We start from the raw sequence: 17,521 nt of genomic DNA on the forward strand, positions 1-17,521 counted from the left end.
AGATTCTGAGCAAATGGAGAAGAATCTGGAAAATCCGGAACATGGGTTTTGTCCAGAACGGACCCATTTAACTTTGTTCTAGAACGGTTTGCCCAAATTCGGCTTGTACTGAGAGAAACACAGGGTTCTTTGAGCACGATTTTTTCAGATTTGTTGTTGCGGCCGTCCTCCAAATCTCAGCTGCAAAGCCAAATTCGTCTTGCTTTTTGTTGAGAGATGAAAGGAAATATATTTTCTTGTTGATCAATTGGTTAGAATCAATCCAATTTTGTAAAATAAATCATGTTGTACTTATCTTTATTGTAACTTCTCTCTGATCTCTCTATTTAAATCAAAACAGAGATCAGAGATGGAGAGGACTTCAGGATGATTTTTGGGGGATGAAAAATGATGAAGAATGATGGTGGATTATTCATGATAGGATAGGGATTGTTGCATGCTGTAATTCCCAAGCTTTTTCTGTTGTAATGATTCCACAATTGGTTGATTAATACATGATTTGGAGTTGCTGTTCATTCTTTTCCTTCTGAAGTAACCCAGCAGCATCCGCTGGCGGCTAAGGGCCCAGCCTCTGGTGGAGTACGCTGCTGCTACTACTATATATTATATTCTTTTGTTTTATGCGTGGTTTGCTTATCTTTATTGCTCGGTAATATGATATGATTTTCATGTGCTATTCCATGCTCTGCTACGATTAATTCATTAATGGTTCTTTCTGGAAATTCATGTAGTGACTCTGCATTGTATGATTGAATCTTTTCAGAGTTGATTGCATGTTATTAGTCTAAACCAGCTATTTCTGTTACAGAGTGTTCGTACTGAATATTACTGTTATTGGATTCATTTTAAATCCCGATTATTGGAATCCAAAAGTAATGTTATTCTATTTGGAAACATAGTCATATTCTCCTTAATCGTCAGATTACTATATTAGCGTGTTGTGTGTATATATGATTGATTCTTGTTGTTCCATAATTCATCAATGAGTGTTGTTCCATAAAGTACATTCCTTAAGAGAGAAGATTGTTATTTTATTGCAGAGTGTGAGTTTGGTTCAATAGAGCAAGTTTGGTTCTGACTCGCGAGACTTAGTTCATTTGATTGCTGTTCCATTTACTGTTGTTCCATTTCAGACTTGCTGTTCCATTTCCTATTTGTTGTTCCATTTTACTTTCTGCCATTCCATTTACTTGCATTTGCTGCTTTGGTGTGAGAGAAGGTCTAAGGCTGTAGTGAGCCTCAGTAGTCGCTGCCTAGCTCCCAGACCTATGGTACATGCTCTAATTTCCTTTCCATCAGTTTCTAGAGGGATGGGTTATCGTTTCCGCACCCTTGACTGATAAGCTGTCTTGTGTGATTTTATCCTTTTGAAGTAATTTAGTCATAGTTTAGCATCTGTTTACTCTTGTATTTTCTAAACTCTGTACTACTAAGCATTACTCTTAAGTAAATAGCCGCCTAAGACTGAGTACACTCTTGAAATAAAAAGTCGTCCCTGGGTTGATAATTAATGTGAAGGTAATTAGGAGTTCAAAAGACAGCTTTTTATCACTCCACAGTGATCACAGAAGACCAATCTATTCATTGTGCCCAACACTTAGATTTGATATATTCATAGTCTGGCACTTTATATGATGTCATTCCCAATGCCCCTCGTAACTCCAATGCTCCCACTACTCAGCAACCCGGAGTGCATACCGATGGGATTATCGGTGCAACCACCGGGGCTGTTGTAAAACAACTCAACAGTCACATTGCCTAATTTTTAGTTAACCCCTCTACCAAATCGACTGCTCTTAGTACCACTGTGATAAACTTTGTGCAGTCTACACAAAAACTTAGTGGTAAGAACAAGAAGAAGAAGAAAAAGACCGCTCCTAAAGAGAAGTCAACAAAGCAATACAACCCAAAGCAGAAGGATATTGCACCTTCTAACGATGGAAAGGATAAACCCACCTAGTTCCCTTGCAAAATATGTGCGGAAGACCACATGACATATTGTTTTCCTTGTCTTCAAGAATGCATGAATTTCATCACTAAGAAGGACACTGGTAGGACCTTGCAGTCCTAAATAATCCTTTCACCACTCAGCAACATCAACACCTTGTTTCAAACCAACCCCAACCCTCGCGAGGGAGAAACAGCGGTTTGCATCATCCTTCAGCTAGTGAAGGACCATCTACCATTTACACCTATGAAATGGTAGCTCTATAAACCAGAGAAAAATCTTATGGAGCTCTAGTCGCTAATTTTGAGGAGGCCTCCTTGAGTCAAAACCCACTGCCACCTAATGATCTTCATATCGAAAGGCTCATTGCTAATCTTGTGATTCACCCCCCAAAAGGGGCATTTCGTCACACAATGCACAATACATCTGCACGTGCTGCCCAAAACTACAATATTGTAGAAGATTTGGAACAAGCGTCATCTGTTATGTTAGTGCTCGAAGTATTACAAACTTGTCCAGCACAAAGGAAAGCTCTTCCTTTAGAAATTGGTGGTATCAACCTATAGGATTCCATGCTTGCAATTTTCGACATGGACAAATGTAAACCTCCCCTTTCACATCAGCTTGCATTTAAGGTGCAAATATTTTTGAAAGGGCGAGGAATACATAGAACTGTCATTAACGAAGGTGCTTCAACCTGTGTCATGTCAGCTTCATGTTGGCGTGCTTTGGGTTCTCCAACCCTATCCCCACCATAAAATTCCCCTAAATCTTTCGACTGCCACACTTTCATCCCAAAAGGTTACCTAGCTAGCTACCCGATCACCTTGAATGGGAAAATGGTAACGGTGGACATTGAAGTCATAGATAGAAATATCAACTATAATCTATTGTTGGGTCACAGTTGGACATATTCCATGACTTGCATTGTGTCTACTATCTTTCGCATCATCCTCTTTCCATTGGATAGAAATATAGTCAAAGTGGACCAGCTGTCCTTTTGCACCCCTGATTATTCCCCATTACCCAGTGGCTCTATACCCTTAGTGTGTGCTGTACCTGACTCTTACGTCAGTATCAGTACAAGTCTATTGAAGAGCTCTTCCTTGATGGGTTGTTTTCCTCTCCTGCTACCTGTGGTTCCACAGACGGTCTCTAAGGTTTCATCCATTCCTCATGAACCAACCGATCCTTCGATCCTCCAGGCCCCTTCAGGCATTGACACTTATGGAGAATAAATTTCGTTGTCACCAGCTGAATTGGCTTACCAAGCCATTCAATCTGCATCTGAATCTCCGATCACTTTGGTCACGACCAACAGTACCACCTCCCTCCCATAAATGCTCCTTCTTAAGATCTCCTCAATCAAGTCCTACCTTTAGACGACGCTATTTGAGAGATCATGTGTTATAAAGAGTGACCTTGGGAGGACTCTCACCATCGTGTCTTAATATTTTATTCGAACATGATGCCCATTCAAATCCTGTCTTATGATGCACCTAGAATCATTCCCTCTCCTTATATGACTATCCAAACTTTGGATTTGGAAGGGAACATGGACAATCTTTCCAAGACACTACTCATCGATATTTCAGTCAAGATAGGCATCTTGGAAAATATACAGATTGGAGCCAATTGCAATCTTGAGGAAATTGCGAGCTTCACCTACCCTTTTAAGGACATCTATGATGTTTTTTCTTGGTATTATGGAGAAATGCATGGCACATACCCTTCTATTGTCAAGCATGAGATCAAGAAAAATTGAGCATTCTTTTTATGGTATTTTTCTTGCTCGTTAATTTGAAAAATCCTCAAGTCTCCTTCTTCTGTCTCGTTAAATTACCACGAAGAAGATCGAGCATTCTTTTTATGGTATTTTTCTTGGTCATTAATCCCAAAAACCTAGAGTCTACTTCTTTGGGCTCGTTAAAGTAATACAAAGAAGATATGAGCATGTTTTTTTATGGGATGTTTTCTCACTCTTAAATTGAAAAATCCCTGCGTTTTTCATCGTCGGACTCATTAAACACTTACGACAATGGTCCAAGAAACTCTTTTTCCCTATTTTTCTAGCTCATTAAACTAAAAAGTATCGACTTACCATTCTTTTTTGGGACGTTTTTCTCACTCATAAAATCAAAAAAACCTCGAGTTCCTTCTCCAGGCCCATTAAAAACTTATGAAGAATCTCTGAGAATTATTTTTAGGAACTTTTCTCACTTGTTAAATTGGAAAAACTGCTAGTTTTCGTCATTGGGCTCATTAAACATTTACGATGACGATATGAGCGCTTTATTTTTCAGGACTATTTCTTGCTCTTAAATCGAAAAATGCATGATTTTTTCCCTTCTTCGGGCTCATTAAATCTACAAAGAAGGAATGAGAAGTTCTTTTACCTCTTTTTCCTCACTCACAAAACTAAAAAAGATACCTCGAGTTTTCTTCATTTGCTCATTAAAATGCGATGAAGGTCTATTGAGTTTGTCATCGCGTGACTCATTAAAATTTCACGATGAATATCGAGTTTACTCCGTCTCCTCGTACTCGTAACAAAATGAGGCAAACGTCTATTGAGTAGAGGTGTCTCTTTATCCGGACTCAGTAGATTAACTTATGGAAAATGAATCGTTCTAGGCATACTATTAAACCTTTGTCGGACGTGGTTAAAAACTATGACAAAGGGACTACCTTGGAGTCATTCTTTACGATCTTTTCAAACTCTCGAAATATGAAAAGACCACCACGTTGTCTCATCTGGACTCATTAAATTACACAGATGAAGAATAGAGTCACTCTTTTCATGATCCTTTTCAGACTCTTAAAACATGAAAAGATCGACAAGTTTGCCTATCTCGACTCATTAAACTAATAAGGTAAGGCATAGAGTCGCTCTTTTTACGGTCCTTTTCAAAGTCTTAAAACATGAAAAGATTGATGAGTTTACCCGTCTGGACTCACTAAACTAATTAGATGGGGAAAGTGGACAATACAATTGTGTTATGTTCCGTATTATAAAAGATTTTTTTGGCAGCAGGCACTCCCTTGAACATGGCACTCCCTCAGATAAACCTTCCTTATTATGGCCTCTCAATATGAATCTTACCATCCTATGAGTTTAGCCTATTTAACCCAGCGTTCTTGAATCTTTGTATCCTAACACTCTTTGGTGTTCATGAGTCTAGTGATGCATGGTTTAAACCATTGTCCTGCCTTCTATTGTTGAAGGTAAAACCTTTATCTTATGTTTCCTCCATCAAACCATCAAGCATATCCGACCATCATGCCCTCTGTCACTTTGACCCAATGCTCAAAATATTCCTCAAGAAACAATCATTCCTGTCCTGTTTCGTGTCGACTGATGTAGGACACCTTATTATCTACCTTTCGACAGGTCTCTTCCTATCAACTTCAACACTCTATATAGGAATAAGACCCATAAACACTTCAGTGCCTCAATACTTGCAAAAATCAGTTGCAGGTCACCTTGTGTTTTATCAAGGGTTTTCATTCTTGGCTCCTGGTTAAATGATTCTATGAGTGTTCGATGACAAAAACATTATTCACACTCACTAGACTATACTATGCATCTTGGAGACCATCACCATTATTGGTGGACATCCTCGCATCTGTTAATGGTCTCCATTATTCACTAGTAATCAGACGATTTCATGCATGTTCGACGTCAATGCCTATATTCACATGTATCGATCTATGCTATTGCGGTGAAGCGGAAATCAAGACCTTGGGTAGAGGCTTGCATGACTCAACCTTGTTTCCTCTCCCAAGTTGCGTTTATTGTTTTTTCAAGACAGCTCATCAGAATGATCCTATTATGACACAGGTCCCGCATTGTGCTTATCGGCAGCCAGCATCGTCATATCCCTTTTCTACGAAAATCACTCTGACATATCTACTGAGTGTGGAAATACATGACTCAGTACATGATTTTAGTTGTTTTTTATATATGTGTTGTATCAGGTTCCTCATACCGCCCGAAGTTCCAATCCTCTCTCTATTTTTTCCAAAGAAAAGGACAATTAAATATAAATCATTTCGGCCATCGTCACAGCCTCTAATCTCACACTTTAGGGGGCATCTGTTATAAAGGAAAATGGCCTCCTCGTCATCTCAGAGGAGAAAGACATGATGACTGAAGGACTGACCATTATCATAGGCTGAGTTGTCAAGCTAACGTTGTCTAAACACTAGAAACCTGCATTATAAAGCTTCCTAGCAAGGCTAAGGGTGTGTTAGTGCCCAAAGTAACTTTGTTTGTTACCTTGGGAAGAGAATTAGTGAACCCTAATGAGTTTCTATGGGTCAAAGGAATGAGTTGACTGATAAAATATCCCTAGATTCTCTCCTATGTTAGCTCATAAAGGCAGGGAAACATTAGAACTCGACCTGTTCGGGGGAATTACTAATTCCTAATGGAGTATGCAAATGGGAAGGAGCACAAAGGCATGTAAACATCACTACTTTTGCCTAATGGAACTTATGAAGGACTTGGCAACCCTATGCTCACATGCTATATATGCAAGTCTAGGGCCATTGTGAATAAGGTTGAAAAATTTGAAAGGATTACCTATTTGATTATCGAGTGGAGTCTCAAACTAAGGAATCAGAAGAGGTTAACAAGGAAGAGAGAGAGAGGAGATGGAGGGGTAAGGGAAGGATGATGCATTTGATGGTTGTAATCACTCTTTCTACATCAATATAGAACTGCAATTGTGTTGTCCACTCTGAGATGCTGATAGTATAACTTGTTTGTATGTTTATTCAATATCATTAGCATGAGTGGCTTAGATATATGCAACTAGATATCTTTATATGTTCATTCATTGTTTATCAAGGTTTTATGCTGTGATATTACACTTGTCTTTGCTATGTGCGGGTTTTGATCTAGAGCCAGCTCAGGGATCTTCCACCTAGTAGCATTGCACTCTCTAGCAACACCACACTAAGATTCAAGGTAAGAATTCCTTCTCTCTTTGATATTCATTTGTTAAACATAGATATGCATGTATCATTATGACAGCTATAGCTAATTTGACTGTCTACCAAGGATCGCGAGAAGACCTTGAAGGTTTCCACATCACCAAACACCCATGCATTAATCCCTATAGCAAGAAGCCAAGGCACGTTACAATACTATCCAAGCCTTCTTCAAGGTAATCTTAGTAGAAGCTTGGCTGATCAAAAGCCCATACAATGAGTTATGAGGGACTATTTATAGCAAAGGGTGGGGTGACCCTTGACATTCCCCTTTGTGATAGTTCAACTACCACCATGACTCTACACCTACTCTATGTCTATTACGTCCAACTGTTGACACTTGACTTACACTTGACAGGACTCAACATTACAATGCACATGTACTCATGTGAGACAACATAGCTTGAGAAAGACTTGCAAGACATCACTGACACTCAGTCCATTGTGGTGAGACCAACTCTTTGACATGCTTGTGATGATGAATCTGGTGAGATGATGCCAAGCTTGGTCATTCGTGATGGTGTGTATGCACCTCCTGGTGACATCTTACTGAAGCGAACTCTTGCCTCCGTTGCAACCGATGCTTTGGTTTGACCCCTTCATCCAACTTATCTGCTAACATGCGCATGGTCTTCTTGGGTTTGGTTGAACCAGCAACAAACTAATGCATAGTGTCTGTGCTGATCTTCAAGTGTGTGATGGTGGTCATGTGCATCAACTTGCCGAAGTACATGTTCAACTCCAGTTGGAATTTCTTCTTGTCTTCGCCTTGGTGAGTGTGTTGAATGGGTTGGATTGCATGCATGCACATAATGACATGCATGCTGTTGAATCCCTTGTATGTGATCACCAACACTTCTCACCATGTTTGCTTCGTGTTCATTGTTGGGATGGATATTTAACTTTTACAGGCACAGTTTCATCCGTGAGTGCAAGATGCACCCACTGTTGTTCATGATCATACTACAACTCATTCGTCTATCTATGCGGCTTCATATTCTTCCTTGAGTTTTTGCTTCAACACATGCAACACCTTCTTTGTTCCATTCTCTGTCTTCACATGATCTTCATATTGCACTGTCACCTTATAGCCAGAGTCTCCAAAGTTGATTTCATCATCAATGTCTCTACTTGAGCTTACAACCTTGTTCCACCTCCGTGTTGTCAACAACCCTCCTCTTGCATTCGTTGCATTTGGTATGTTGTCTTTAGTTGTTGTTCATGATGCTTCTCATTGTGATGTTTTTGCTATCATATATTGATGTCCTTGTCTACGAACAAATTGATGTCTTCGTGGGTAGGTAAGTTCATAGACACTTGATCGGTTGCATCCCTGTTGTAGGGAAAAGTATCTGAATCGGATGACCCTAACCCACTCTAAGGGTGACAGTTCCTTAGCAACAACTGTAAAACAAACTAATGAAAGTTTACTTCTTTATGAAAGCAAAAGAGAATGGAGGAAGCACTAACCGTTGCCTTGCGCTTAATGTCGAATCCAAACTCTCCTCTTTGGTCGCTTGCTCCTAGCTCTTTGTTGTTCTGCTCACCCAGCTGCAATGAGATCCTGCACAATAACAAAGAAGGAAACTACAAGGGGCATGCAATCATAACTGGTTCATGGATTAGTGTAAACCAAACATGCAATCATTACAATATATAATTGAACAAAAGCACATAGAAGAACCTCAATAGCTTTTATTAATGAAGAAATAAAGGTTCTGAGAGTATTACAACGATTGCAGGCTCCAACCCAGCAACACCTCCCAGCAGAAAGAATTGCTCTTCTTCACCTCTCTCAAACAATCACCCAATAACTCAAGAATGAAACCAACAGCATATCATTACTTTGCACCAAATTCCAGCCTCCTGAGCTCATAGGAGAGAGCTCAATATATAGATGAATTGAGAAAGGATGAGTCAGCTTGCAACTGATGTGTAGCTGCCTTGTGTCCTCTCTCTCTTCAGTTAATCTTTAGTTGATCTTCAGTTCTTGAGTCCACTTGGTGAGCCTTGCTTCCACTTGGAGAAACAAAGCCTCTGACTCATCACAAGGCGAAATACCTGATCCAAGTGTCATTTTTGGAAGATTCCAAAGCCATGACTCACTGTGCCACATGTCCAAACTCGCCCAACGCAGGTGGGCTTTGTTCTACCTGCTTTGCAACGCAGGTACACCATGGAGCAGTTGTGTTTCAGCGCAGAAGCCTAGTGGAGCACCTGCTTTGATTTCAGGATTGCTTGTTTTTGAGTGTTTTCAGGTGGAGAACTGATCTGAGAGCTGTTGGTTTGCTGACCTTGTTCCTCTAGGGGTAGGAACATCATGTTTAGGGAACTTTGGATCCCTTGGATTATTGACAATTCATGCTTGTTGCTGTAAGGCACAAAATTGTCTATAACAGATGCCCCCTAAAGTATGAGGTCGTTTATCGGGTGAAATGCTTTATTGAGAGGATCCGAAGTTCATTCAATCTGCTGAGAAGTGTCCTGTAATAAGATACAATACAATACATTATTTTTCATACATTTTTCATGATATAGCTGAGGCGGGCATTCCCATGCTCAGCTTTATAAATACATTTTGGTACATAGAACAGACGATCGTCTGATGTAGACTGATATTTCTCTGCCGAAATTATCATCCTTTGAGAAGGATGATCATCTGTTGTAATGATGTACATATCAAATGTCTTTATGTCCTGAATATATATCGCAGCCCGGATGGATGAAACTAGATCCGGGGTCTTCAAACTCTTCCGATCTTCACTCGATGTACAAGTCGATCCATGTGAGAATTTCTTGAAGTCGAACATGGAAAGACATCGCTTGATTACCGGTCAATGATGTAAACCGTTAACAAGCGCGAGAGGAATCACCGATAAGGATGATGACCCTCAAGGTACGGCAGTACAATCTACATGGTGGGAATAAAGGACTTGGTGTCGACCACCATGCAAAATCTTCTGGTCGAAGGTCATTGATGTATACCTGTCGCCGGAAGTGAGAAACTTGCCATTGAGGCATGCAAGCTTCAAAGTACTGAGGGGGGTGTTCCTAAATCAACTCCTTGGATAATGAGCTGATGTCGACAAGGAGCGATCCGTCAAAGGAGGGCCTTAATGAATCCCACATCAGTGACAAGGAACGGAGCTAATGATTATGATGAGGTGAAAACAAACTGTGATGTATGATTCAGGGTGGCGGTCATGAAGTGGATGAAGGATAATGTATGGCAGTGGGTGGAATACGGTTGACTCTTTACAGAACCACATCTCTTGAACATATAACGACACTGATGTGATGGATTGGTAGCATTACCCCAATTGTGGATGGTGTGGCGAGGACCATGATTCTGCGACCGGTGAATGAAACAACCCAACCCGAAGTGCTACGGAGGACAAAGTGTCATGTTCAAGAGCGACTTGCTACCATTAATGCTGTGAGGTTCTCCCAATTTTTCCCCAGTCATTGCTGACTAGTACCTCTTTATTTTTGTCAAGCTTGAGGAGGATAACATATGCTTGTTCTATAACCTGCCCTTCGGGCAAGCCCATCGCTATGTTTTAACGAGCCTAGCGATAGGGAAACTCGTTCTCGTCTAAAGACAAGTTTGTCGCTATTTAATCATTTTAACGAGTCTAACGACAAGGAAAACTCGGTCCTTTTCATTTTTAGAGAATCTGAAAAGGTACGAAAAGTTAACTCCAAAATTCCTTTTTCGTCATCTAATCCCTTAAGTCCGAAAAAGTTTAAAACAATACAGAAGGGATGAATTTTCGGTTGCTTTAACGAGCCGAACAAAACAAGCGCTCAATCTTTTTGTGCAATAATCCCTCAGGTCCAAAAAGATTAAAATCTAGAGGAGGGATAGCTTTCCGGTCGCTTTAATGAGCTGGAAGGCCAAAAATCGGCAAACTTTTCATATTTTACGAGTCAGTGAAAAGAGCTCAAAGAAGACTCGTCTTTTGAGGAACGAGTGATGAACAGGGATAGCAGCAGATTCCAGGTACAGGTTGGAAATCTCCAATCACGGCAGTGTCACAAGGATGGCTAAGTGAAATCACTCTTCGCAGCTGTTCCTCAAAATGGGTAAACAAACATATGGAGGTGAACGATTGGCCAAATGAACGGATGGAGGTGATGGCATATAAACACGACCAAGGGCTTTTAATATGGCTTTCAAAGGTTACATTTCTCGAGGTTGTTTACCGGTTCCTTTTTTATGCATGAGCTTGAGCTGCTAGGGAAAGATTGCTCATAAATTATGTTTATTTTTTAACGAGCATGAACTTTGCACAAAAACTGCTCAATTCTGGCGTTTATTTTTTAACGAGCATGAACATTGCTAAAACTGCTCGAAATACCAGTCTTAATACAAGGAATGCTTTAGGTGAGGTAATCTTATTTAAGGAGCGATACCTCACTAATTACTCCAATTTGGCAGGTTTTAACTTTTGCCCTTCATCCTTTCTTTATGCAAGCTGGAAACGGCTAATCCTACGAGTTTAACGGGTTAGACCTACAGGTTTAGAGGGAGGACCTAAAAATTTAAAAAATAAATAGTCGTCCCGTGCTTGCACTCCAAAAGGTTTGCATGCCCCCAGGTATAAAGTATAATTTCGAGATTCTGCCATCTCTTACTTATTATCCGAAAAATGGTTTTGTTTGTTGCCACAAACTAAACTCTCTTTTCGGCGATGTCTATCATTAGGTTGCTAAGGATGGTGACTACTTGTTGCAGCAATTTCATCTCTTTCTTTGAAGACTGCCCCTACTTATCCTTCAAAACAGCTTGTTTTATTGGGTGAGGCTTGACATTCAAAGATGGTGGCTACTTGCTGCCACAAATAGATCCCCTCCTTAGGAGAGCCCACTTCTTTAGACAAAGGGAGCGATTGCTTCGCTTCGACATAACTTTGACAAAAGAATTTTACCCTAGAACAACCCTCTCTTCCACTGCCGGACGGGGTACGGACTAGTCCATCCTTCTGCGGAAATTAACTTTATACCTAAGGTTTTCTCTGCCCGAGGCAGGCCAGGGTGCATGCCCCCTGGGTCCCAGTTCTTTCTTTCCGAATTACTCGCATTCATCGGGAAGTAGAACTGGAGGCGGTGGCATTCCTTGAGCGAATAAACCGTTAAGGGATGGTATTTGACTATTTGCAATGCGTGATCCTGGAAATGAAAGTTGGTCTACTAGCTGGACCATTCTTCCTTCGTGCGGAAAACACATGACTCTAAAGAGCGAGGACACTATCGCCTCCATGCAATATATATAGTCTCGTCCAAGGAGTAAGTTATATGCCAAGGGTCCCTGGACGACCATGATGTTCATGCGAACTGTCTTCTCTTTCAATGTAACTGGAACATTGGGGAGAATCCCTAACGGATGACTGGTTCCTTTATCAAAACCTGATAGATTTCTCATCTCAGGTAAAAGCGCCGGGCAACCCAGTGCTTTCCAAGCAACAGAGGAAAGGATACTCACAGATGCCCCTTCATCAATGATAGTTCCAGCCATCACCATTCTGTAGATTTGGACTATGATTCTGAATGGGATGCTGGCTGGTAACCGGGGTCTGCCTAGTTGATTCCAATCAAAGGATACAACTAGGTTGCTTGGTGGTGGGACCGAATATACGGCCGGATACGACCCTGACGATGTTCCTTCCTGCGATAAAGGAATGGGCGCATTGCCCTGATGCTCATCAGAGTCTGTGTTGATGAAAAGAATATGGACGGTGTCATCCTTATCCTCTTCAGTGAGGGTGTCATTTGAAGATGGGTCTTCAATGACGGAGTCATTGGACGATGAAACCTCTGAAGGAAGAACTGGGTCAACTGCCGTTTCGACCTTTAGACTTTCGTCTGGTCTGGATTCAGCAGGTTCACTCTCAATGACCGACACTTCAGCTGACCATTTGGGCGGGTCAGCCGGATTTTCAACTATCGAGGGATTAGGCGCGAGCTTTTGATATCCAGGAGGAAGTTGTAATGGTGAAACCGGACGATCTTCCAAAACTCTCTTTGCCTCATCTAAGAATGGACATTTGTGGATGGCGTGCTCACCTTCACACAATACACAGGGTGATCTTGGTCTCCCTCTTCGTCCTTCACTCTCGCTAGTTGACGGACTGCAATCAACATGACAACCAGAGGTTGATGCTACCGGATCATGCAACCTTGGGGACCAGTCCCTTAGTATTCGGGGAATACAAGGACAATCACGATGGAAGTGGGCCCCTTTGCAAATGACACATGGCGATTTAGGCCCAGTCGGTGCAGTGTGTGGGTTTTTGTCAGCTGTCTTTTGCTTGCCCCCAGTCGCCTTCGCCATAGGCCCCTTCTGCTTCTTTTCTCTCTTCTTCTTTTCCTTCTTCTCCATGGGAGGCTGACTTTTGCCGGCTCTACCTTGTGAAGATGAAGGATCAGAGGAAGAATTGTAAGAAGTGGAAGGCTGGTGGGTAGCTCTAGACTGTTCTGACTGTTGATTCGACTGCTCAGGATTAGTGGCGATCTGGACTACATTAGTTGAAAAGAGCCATACAGGTAGGCCAATTGTCAATCCTGGAAGCGACAATGTTGCCATATGAGGCGCACCAACATCTCCCCAAGAGAAGAAGGGATTTGGATTTCCGCCAAGGTTGCTTCCTTGGTTGGTGGGCTCCATACTTTTCAACTGAAAGATCAACGTGGGAATAACAGGTGATTATGTTCCGCTTAAAATAAATTTTATTGACGATGCTTTTAGACACAAACTTGCTTTTTCATGTTTTAAGAGTCGAGAAAAAACTAAAGATGACTCTAGTCGCCTTCGATGTTTTAACGAGCCTGAAGTGACAAATGCTCGGTCGGGCTTTTTCAATTATAGAGTTTGAAAAAGGCCAAAAGAAACTGCTCTGGAGTTCTAGGCAGAGGGTGTGCCAAACTTTTCGCGAAACCACAGAATACGTTTTACGGTACGGGTGGTTGATCTTCGTGAATGCTGTGTTCACTGCATCGCGATCAGTAGGGCGGTCGACACGGCTTCCTATGGATAAAGGATAATTGCCTATAGGGGTCTCCCAATATATACGCGACGGTACGTGGGAGCACAAGTCTGTATTAGTGCCACCGACTCTCAGGAGGAATCACCCACCTTCGTAGAGATCGACAGTCACTACGTTTAACGACGCCGGAACACGTCTCTACCTAGACCTCTAGATGTTTGCGTTATGTTACAAAGCGTTGTTATGTAAATTGGATTTATTTTAATGTTGATCTTGCTTATCAGTTTGCCTTTAAGGATCACCACGAGATGTATATAACAAATTCCTGAATGCAGTCTAAGATGAGAAGCAAACTTTTCAATCTTTCAACTTTGAAAACCTTAACTACTGAGGGAAAAGAAAGGCAAATCTTTTCACACAGATCATAGAGCACACACTAAAATGCAAATTTTTCCTAAATCGTCAAGCACACAGTCAAATGCAAAATGCACAATGCATGTATTTTCTTTTCCCTTTCTTAATGTGGATGGATACAAAAAGAAAGTGGTTATATAACTTTGATTTCGATTTAAAGCGAAAGTAAACAAGTTTGTCCAAAATCAAAAGACACCTTAAGATTCACTTGCTTAATCACTGGAAATACATGAAATCAAACCATACTAACGAAAGTAAAATGACTAATCAGCTATGGACAGCAAACAAGCTAACTCTTTAGACCAGCAAAATGCCTAACACAGGTTCAGATCTAAGAGGCCAAAAGCATGACTAGTTTACTTTTCGTTATGGGAAATTGTAAATGAGTAAGAAATACAAAGAACAAGTACAATTTCGTTATATAACAGAGGCGGAATGATGGCAAGTAATATTGGTTTCAAAACAGGCACAAGACTGACACCTAGCAGCAAAACTAAGTGAAAACAGGCAAGAGAAAGGAGGAAACCCCAAATGCACTAAGCAAATTTGGGCCAACGCAGGCTCTGCACAGCCAAACTGGCTCTCAGCGTAGGTAGCCCTTTCGGGACCTGCGTTGCAAAGCAGGCAGCCTGTGTACTACCTGCTTTGGAAAACGAGAATTGCGTTTTCACAGTTTCCGGGTCATAATTTTCTCAAAAATGCACGGTTTTTGCTCAAATCAGAAGCAATCAGTCAAGCACACTCAAAGGGATGATTAGGAAGGTGCAAAGCTATCACTAAGAGCTTACAAGGATCCTTGTAGATCAGCTCTTCAAATCATGAATTTGCTCAGAAAATGAGCAAGAGTAGCTGCCCTCTACTTCGCTTTTGATATAGTCAAAAGCTTTTCGATTTGGTACTCTTTTGTTCAGGAAATGAATAGCAAAATACTAAAAACACAATCAAACGGATACGATCCCCAGTGGAGTCGCCAGTTTGTTGTAGGGAAAAGTATCTGACTCGGATGACCCTAACCCACTCTAAGGGTGACAGTTCCTTAGCAACAACTGTAAAACAAACTAATGAAAGTTTACTTCTTTATGAAAGCAAAAGAGAATGGAGGAAGCACTAACCGTTGCCTTGCGCTTAATGTCGAATCCAAACTCTCCTCTTTGGCCGCTTGCTCCTAGCTCTTTGTTGTTCTGCTCACCAAGCTGCAATGAGATCCTGCACAATAACAAAGAAGGAAACTACAAGGGGCATGCAATCATAACTGGTTCATGGATTAGTGTAAACCAAACATGCAATCATTACAATATATAATTGAACAAAAGCACATAGAAGAACCTCAATAGCTTTTATTAATGAAGAAATAAAGGTTCTGAGAGTATTACAACCATTGCAGGCTCCAACCCAGCAACACCTCCTAGCAGAAAGAATTGCTCTTCTTCACCTCTCTCAAACAATCACCCAATAACTCAAGAATGAAACCAACAGCATATCATTACTTTGCACCAAATTCCAGCCTCCTGAGCTCATAGGAGAGAGCTCAATATATAGATGAATTGAGAAAGGATGAGTCAGCTTGCAACTGATGTGTAGCTGCCTTGTGTCCTCTCTCTCTTCAGTTAATCTTTAGTTGATCTTCAGTTCTTGAGTCCACTTGGTGAACCTTGCTTCCACTTGGAGAAACAAAGCCTCTGACTCATCACAAGGCGAAATACCTGATCCAAGTGTCATTTTTGGAAGATTCCAAAGCCATGACTCACTGTGCCACATGTCCAAACTTGCCCAACGCAGGTGGGCTTTGTTCTACCTGCTTTGCAACGCAAGTACACCATGGAGCAGTTGTGTTTCAGCGCAGAAGCCTAGTGGAGCACCTGCTTTGATTTCAGGATTGCTTGTTTTTGAGTGTTTTCAGGTGGAGAACTGATCTGAGAGCTGTTGGTTTGCTGACCTTGTTCCTCTAGGGGTAGGAACATCATGTTTAGGGAACTTTGGATCCCTTGGATTATTGACAATTCATGCTTGTTGCTGTAAGGCACAAAATTGTCTATAACAATCCCCAAGTGTGCTCTAAACGAATATTCATCCTTGCTCTCTTGGAAACCATTGTACCTAGACTACTGAGAGGGAGATGAACACCTATGATGCCTAGAGACATGGAAACACTCATGGCAAGAAATCTGTCAGTCGAAAAGAAAAATCAACATGATAACTAACTTGCAACATGCCTCGATGAATGATCATGAAGGTTGCGCAATTTTGGCCAGGAGGTTGGGAGACCAACTGCCAAGACTACATAAGGCACAGTATGGGCTATTGGGAGACTGACTAACTGCTGGAACTGTGCAATGCACAGTCTAGTCTAGCTTCTGACTATTGGGATTGCATAATACATAATTCTAGCTGGGAAGGACTGCTAACCCAGGGACAGATTTGTGAAATTTCTTGGGCCAAGTAGGCAGTGTCCTCCAGAAATGCACAAAATAGTCCTGGAGGCCAGTGGTGGGAAGGAATGTGAAAATCTTAAGAGGATGGTGAACCTTCCTTTCCCTGATAGTGCAATGCAGCCTTGGTAAAGGCAGAGCTCAGGCCAAGGTTGGCCCGACTTGCCGACAGGCAACTGAAAGCAGCTAATATAGTAAATGCATGGCGACACTAAGTGATAGTAGAAGTGATTGACAATGCATGCAAAACATGGATGAAAGATTCAACAAAAAGATCAACATGCATGTGGGTGAGGCAGTTCTCCAGTTGGGCAAGCGTTCGTGTAAAACAGTTTCATGCATGTGATAATAGTGAGATAGCAACGAAAACTGAAACAAAACTAGGATAAGCTATTATACATGTAAACAACAGAAAGTGCTCAAAGAAAACAAGAAAACAATACTTCCACAAGTGAAAACAAAAAAAGCGACAGAAATGCAGCACAAGGCATGGGAAGTGGGCTTACCCCAAAACAGCTAAGCTGAATGTGCGGACTACTCCTAGATGTGATGTGGGATGTCAAACCTACAAGATCGATGTGAGGAATGAGCTCTGTAGCATTTGGTTGATGATTTTTGATAAAATCGAGGTTATCATGCACATACCACAAATCTAGGGGGAGCAACACTTGGTGGGAAGTTTTTATAATGGCTCCTTGCATGTAAGATCCAACTGCTAAACATAGATACCTAAAACAACGGATGCCTTT

Source organism: Pinus tabuliformis, chromosome 1_2, assembly GCF_031772625.1.
Source record: "Pinus tabuliformis cultivar Carrire ecotype Pingquan chromosome 1_2, CPIR1, whole genome shotgun sequence".
In the NCBI taxonomy this organism is placed as follows: domain Eukaryota; kingdom Viridiplantae; phylum Streptophyta; class Pinopsida; order Pinales; family Pinaceae; genus Pinus; species Pinus tabuliformis.